A 7,230-nucleotide genomic window follows, 5' to 3' on the forward strand; every position below is an offset into this window, starting at 1 on the left:
CACCTCATATACCCCAGAGCCAGATTGTAGTCTACAAACCAATGTTGATCCATGGACCAATAATTGATGGACTCTGGACATTTTCCAGGAAAGAAAGAAATAGGCATTGGCACAAATGTAACAGCAGTTCCTGCTATATATATATAAATTATATCTATAAGTTCACCAGGCCAGAACTAACACAGGCCCTGAAATTTCATGGCCAAAACCTGCATGAATAAGGAATTTGTAACGTTACCAGGGACAGTGCATGCTTATACTACAAAGCTGATGTTATAAGAAGTGGTCCCAAGTATGCAAGATGCATTAAGCATCAACCACAGTTGCTCACATATGACGTTCAAATCGAAATTAGCATGCATAACAAATGGGTATAACACACACACTTTTCAAGGCAGCTGTCTTACCCTTTGATTTCTTCCTTTTGCTTGAAAAATGGAAAAAACAGGGATAATTCCTTAGACTTGGATTTCACACAGCCTGAGAAATGGGGATCCTTTTAACATTACACTGGGATTCCACCTTATCTACCATGGCAACATTCTCTTAAAAACTGGGAAGGACTCCTGTATCTTTAATGGTTGTACAGAAGAGGGAATTTCAGCAGGTGTTGCTTTTCATGTGACCAGGTAACAAATGACATCTGATGAAATAGCCCAACACAACTATTAAAGGGACAAAAAAGGACCTCCAATCTGGCAAATTTAGTATGGAATCCTGCGACTTGCAATGTATAGAAAGTTATTTAAACTACAAACCTCAGGAATCGGTGAGAGCTAGACTCAAATCATAGCAACACAATTTTGCAGTATGAAAGGGCCTAGGGTCTAAAGATTATTTTTCTATTCCCATTTACTTTATTTAATAAAGAACAATGCTCAAAAAAACAGAGGAATTCCAAGCAGGAATCAATCAGGGCCAGCTAACACCTCCCAACAATGGATTCTCTCAGGCAGAAAGCAGCCAGGCTTTGAAGCTGCAAGGCCAATCAATGCTAATCAAGGTGGCCAATTGCAACTTTCACACTTGCCTCAAACAGAGAAGAGTTCTTTTTCCCACCCTGGACTTTCCACAGATATATAAACCCCACTTACCTAGTTTCCAACAAACCTCACAACCTCTGAGGATGCCTGCCATAGATGTGGGCAAAACGTCAGGAGAGAATGCTTTCGGAACATGACGATACAGCCTGGAAAACTCACAGCAACACAGTGGACTCCAGCCATGAAACTTTCGACAACACAATATAAATACAAATTATGCAGAAGACTATGTCTACAGTACTTACCAAAAGGAAACATGAACACAGATCTGGAAAGTAAGTTTCAGACTAAGGACTGGCAACGGAAATGAATGCCGAAGGCATTAGTTTAAATAACCCTTGTGCTTTTATGGGGAAATAGCAGATAAGAAAGGTTAAGTCTTAGGGAATCTCATGGATTGCCTGTCTTCACAAAAATGGAAAGGGTTTCAAGGGACTGGTTTAAGCACCAGTCTTATTGGTTTGTTGATGTTCACCTTCACTTTGAGTGCATCTACACTGTAGAATTAATAGAGTTAGACACCACTTGAACTGCCATGGTTCAATGCTATGGAATCCTGGAATGTGTAGTTTGGTGAGACATTGGCACTCTTTGGCAGACAAGACTCATGATCTTGTGAAACTACAACTCCCACAATTCTCTCTTGTGAAGAAAAGACTTGATGGCAACAAATATAAAAACTGTGAGCAACTATTAATATATCAATATGTAAGATCTTACTTAAGACAAAAATAAATAAACTGGCCTCTACTTCGCCACTATTTTGGGTCCCAATGGAATTTATGTTTAGCTGAGAAGGGCTACATCAGGAAATAGGTTTCCTTCCTCTTCTATAATTGAAAAAAATCAAGGAATGCCTGAAAAGGATTCAATTTATTTTTCTTTTAATACAAAAACAAAGCATTTTACAGACACTCCCTTGAGCCTCTGCAGACATAGGCAGTGCATAAGTTCCCCTGCATGTTATCTCATTAGAGACCTCCACAAGTGAAAGGTCATTTGAACTATTTCCCCAAACTTTATCCTTGTTGATAATCATTTCCTCGAAGCATTTATGCAGACTAACATGCAAAGAAAATCATCATGTAAGAACACAGGCCTACAAGCAATTTGTAATTTTCAAAGAGATTTGTGATTTTCAAAAAGTTAGCTACATTTTGATTGAGCAAGTATTTACATGATCACCCCCACCCCTGCTAAAGCGAGTCCTACCATCAAGGGAATAATAGTTTCCCAAGAACGTTAGGCCAGCATGAACTACATTGACTTCCGTCTCTCTAGTCTCCTTCGACCATCCCAGGACCAGCAGCAAACACCCAACTCCATAAAGCCCAGCTCTATACACATGCACACATCGTGGCTTCAAAGTCAGTTTCCTGCCTGGGGAAATCCTTTGTTAGTAAGTGTTAACTGGCCCTGATTGTTTCTTGTCTAGAATTCCCCTGCCAGAAAGAAGGAAACCATGAAAATGAACAAAATCTGGCCATCAGTATTTTAAAAATTCTAAAATCAGGACAGTAAATAAAGAACAACACTCAGAAAACAGGGGAATTCCAAACAAGAAACAATCAGAGCCAGCTAACACCTCTCAACAAAGGATTTCCCCAGGCAAGAATCAACCCAGCTTTGAAGGTACCAGACTATTCAATGCTAATCAAGATGGCCAATTGCAGCATTCACACTTGCCTCAAGCAGACAAGAGTTTTTTTTATTTTATTTTATACACTGTCAGATTTATGTACTCTTGTTTTATTTTGTAGACCTTGAGGAAGGTTCCAAAGATACATTCTGGGCTGAAATAAAATTTAGATTTAAAGGCTGTCCCATTGTTGCCGTCTGTTTGTAGGGATGCTTGTGTATTTCTCCCACACCTCATTTCCTGTCTATTTTGTGACATGGCAAATATGGCATGCTTTTAATATTCCAAGCGTGCTGATGGGTTTAAAAGGACTGGGAACTCTGAGATGGATACAGTTGCTGAACATGCCTTTTCTGGAGAAAATAAGGATATCAAACTTCTCAAATTCCAGCTGTGCTTGCATGGGATTCAAAACTCCCAGTTCCCATGAGAACCACTAGGTGGAGGCATTTAATTTTTTATCATTTTTCTTAGAGAGAGAAAGATAACAAGAGTGCTTAGCTTTTTATTCCTGGACTTTCTTATTTTAAGTGCAATCAGGGTACATTTACACTGTTAATGGTTATGGTTTAATGCTATGGAATAATAAGTGTTACAATGTGGAGCCCCTGGTGGCACAGTGAGTTAAATCCTTGTGCCGGCAGGACTAATGACTTGAAGGTTGGGTTGCTGACCTGAAGGTTGCCAGTTCGAATCCAACCCAGGTAGAGTGCGGTTGAGCTCCCTCTATCAGCTCCAGCTCCATGCGGGGACATGAGAGAAGCCTCCCACAAGGATGGTAAAAACATCAAAATCATCTGGGTGTCCTCTGGGCAACATCCTTGCAGACGGCCAATTATCTCACACCAGAAGCAACTTGTAATTTCTCAAGTCACTCCTGACACAAAAAAGGAGCTGTAGTTTTATAAGGTCTTTAGCCTTTTCTGTCAAAGACTGTTGGTGCCTCACCAAACTACAAAGCCCAGGCTTTCACAGAATGGAACAATGGTGCTTAAAAGTGGAATAATAGCACCATAATTTTGCAGTGCAAACAAGACTCAGGTCTGATAAAGTTCTTGAAAGTGTGCATACCTTTTGTGACACTTGCGCCAATCATGATAACAACATGGCCCAACTGTGGCTAACTTTGTCTATCAATTGACATTTGTGTTCCCAATCACGCCTTCCCTAATTTAGAGAAACCAGGAGAGAGTACTGTATCAGCTAAATACTGTTATGTAAAAGCTAAATACTGGTTAGTTGTTCACTTTGTTGAAACCAAATTTGTGCATAAAGCTTTTTTAAAGAAAGGAATACTTTATTGAACTAAAACACATGAACATTAGGGACAGAAGAGCATTATAAACTTTTAAAAGAAGATTGCCCCAACATGGTAGAGCGCTAAATCAAATACAGTAGACTCCCAGTTAACCAGAACTCAAGCAACCTGCTAAAAAATATAATGTAACACAGGCCCTATCATAGAATGCAGTTTGGAACTGCACTATGTGGTCAGTATAGACTAATATAATGTAGTTTAACGGCATTCAACAGCATTATATGAGTTCCAAATTGCATTATATAATGGGGCCTGTGTTACATTAAGTTTGTCTTTATTTGCTTTTAATTACTGTATTTCAATATTAATATCAAGCCAATGCCAAGTTGATGGTATTTTATAGTATGGGGTATAGTATTGGGCCTATTTTTAATAGGAACTGTAACGCAATCAGAAACCACATTTATCCACCATCTACCAATCCCCATAGATACTGGTTAACTTAATAGTCCTTCTGTACCTTGCTTGTCATTTATGACCTTGACCATTTAACTTAAAGTGCTCTTGTTTTCCATTTATTCGATTTCTTTCTGCAAAGTCAATGTTTAGAGGCAAAGGTTTCTTGGAAGTCGTAGGTTGAATCTCAAGAGAATAAAGCAGATGAACACATCAAGTACCTCCTTCTCAGAATGTTTCGCGGCAAACCAGTTGTATATACTCGGCACCAAATTTGGAGACAGGCAGGAGGTAGGGCATGCAAGAGACACTCTGATTGGGAAGGATAGCCTCACCCTCCTACCACCCCTAAGCGGCAGGCAGCATGATATTGACAGTAAGAGCATTATATTTAGTCTCTGTGCTCCTGCCAATGTCCTGTTGCTTTTCTATGAGTCAGACTCTCTTCTATGTGCTGCAATGGGAGCAAGAAGGGATGTATGTTTTCAGAGGCAGACTGTTTGCCAGTGGCTTTGAAGGAAGGGACCACAGAGCCATCTGTTCTAGCTTTCTGGCATATGGCTCAGGAGAGATAAGCTTTCACTACCATAAGCAGAGAGGGAAATCTCAGGCTGGTTCTATGTTGCCAAATAATACAGTTTGAACTACATTATATGGCCAGTGTAAAACCATATAATACAGTTCGAATTGCATTATTTGGCAGTGTAGAACCAGTTTCAGTCAAAGGCTGCTTTCCAAATTAATAGTACTAACCAGCAGTATCAAATAAAATAAACCAAGTCAAGAGGTGGTAAAAGAACTGATTCCAGAGCATTATGCCATGGCAGTTAGTGTCATCAAACTGCATTTAATTCTAGATGTGAAACTTTGTATCATGCCTGTTAGATGGAGTTTAGAAGTTACTGACCATCCTGGCTGGGACATTTTGAGCATTATAATGCCACAAAAATAATTTCTGCAATCGCCTGTTTTACATTGCAAGTTTTCAGGAGGGGAAAATGTGCATTTTTCCTCTAAAAATGGTGGTAGAAAATATGTGGTGCTTCACTTACCAAATGGTCTTACATCTGAGATTATAGGTTTTGCTTCCTGTGTGTAACTCAAATACTGTCATGGTTAATTCCATGTTGCTCTTGAAAAACTTGGTCTGAACAGGATATTTATAGAAAACAAAAATCACTGTAAGGTACTGTTTATATGGAAACATAGAAGTGTTCACCAAAATACTTTTATCATAGGTCAATGTGAAAAGAGAAGCATTGTAAAAACCCTACCATATAGTTCATACCTGGAACAGCCACCTGAGGAAGCAGAATGATCAGAATCAATTCAGGTTTGAAATATTACGGGTAACAATACCCTAGTTCTCCTTCAGTGAACAGAAAAAACTTGTGTAAAATTTCACCAAATTCATAACTTACATTAGCAACCAGACCAGTGCAAGAAAATATCATGTAAAGAAAAAACGTTTTATTCCTTGAACTTGCTGGGTTCTAATGAAAGATTATAAAATGTTTTATAACACTGAGCTATTTGGATTTCCCAAAGCAGAAATATCATGCCCAGGTTTAAGTACTAGCAAACAAGTTCCAGTACTAGCAAACTTTTTTCCAGTTGAAGTCAATTGAAGCTTATCTGTCCGAACGTGTCTCCCGCTATGACCCACCTCGAAGCTTAAGATCGTCGGATGAGGCCCTGCTCACGGTCCCATCAGCCTCACAGGTGCGGCTGGCGTGGACGAGAGACAGGGCCTTTTCAGTAGTGGCTCCCCGCCTATGGAACGCCCTCCCCATTGAAATCAGGCAGGCTCCCTCCCTCCTATCCTTCCGTAGGAAGGTAAAAACTTGGTTGTGGGGCCAGGCTTTCGAATAAGAATCAGCAGCATTAATTACTATTATGTATGCTGGAACTCAACTGATAGACCCAGCCTTTTAAACTTGTACACGCCTATCTATATTTTATAAATGCATTTTATGAATGTTATATGTAAGTTTTTAACTGATTTATAGTGTATTGTACTGTTTTTATATGTCTGTTTTATTGTAAGCCGCCCTGAGTCCCCTGTTGGGTGAGAAGGGCGGGATATAAATATTGCAATAAATAAATAAATAAATAAAATGTTTTTAAATTACTGCTTTATCTTTTTCACAGATGCGGACATCCCAGTGCATGTGGTGATATGGGACAGAAAAGGGCAGGTGCTTCTCGATTGTGTCATAATCTCCTGACCTTATGGAAGGGATATAGTTTCATTCATGGGTCAATGCAGCCGTCACTTGAGTAAACTCCACTTGGCTTGCATCCCAACTTCATACCTTTCAGTTGAACTTTGCAGCCCATGAAATCGTAGTCCATGAACACTGTGGATGCCAAAAGCAATGAGATATGGCTCATTTGCCTTGCTTGGCTGAAAAGTATGGGCCAAGGGGACATGCTTTTTAGAGACATCAGCTTCAATTACAGAGTAATTTGGCTGACATCATTGACCACTGAAGATCAGTAGGAAAAGCCTAGGTAAGTGTTTCCAAATGGACATCCTACTAAATGAGCCAGGTATTTGACCTTAAGTCTAAGACTGCTTCAACATAAAAGAACAATCAGAATGTTCTTGCCAAATCAGAACAACTTGAAAGATATGCCTTTGATGCTTTAAGGGTTATGACCTGAAATCTACCTGCTTCAAGGAGGTACAAGTGCATTTCAGTACTTTTGCCTGCAAGCAAATAATATGAGGGAAACACATGCAATGACTGACTGATTCAAAAGATATCTCAGATTATTCAAGCAATACTATCCTTACAAGGCAGATTAAGAAGCTTACAAAACCATGACTA

General features: G+C 39.4%; 1 protein-coding gene across 2 annotated transcripts in view; it reads right to left on the bottom strand.

Moving 5' to 3' along the window:
- The window catches only part of LOC100567919 (broad substrate specificity ATP-binding cassette transporter ABCG2), a 41,603-nt gene extending 40,080 nt beyond the window's left edge, over positions 1-1,523 (bottom strand). Inside the window, exon 1 of one of the 2 annotated variants that reach the window (XM_008111033.3) lies at positions 1,289-1,523. The gene's annotated coding sequence lies outside the window, so the exon portion shown is untranslated. Of the gene's footprint in view, positions 1-407; positions 1,130-1,288 lie in introns of those variants that run through there. The other variant, XM_008111032.3, reaches the window with a different exon arrangement.
- Positions 1,524-7,230: the final 5,707 nt, after the last annotated feature.

The sequence above is a fragment of the Anolis carolinensis genome, chromosome 5 (assembly GCF_035594765.1).
Source record: "Anolis carolinensis isolate JA03-04 chromosome 5, rAnoCar3.1.pri, whole genome shotgun sequence".
Classification (NCBI taxonomy): domain Eukaryota; kingdom Metazoa; phylum Chordata; class Lepidosauria; order Squamata; family Dactyloidae; genus Anolis; species Anolis carolinensis.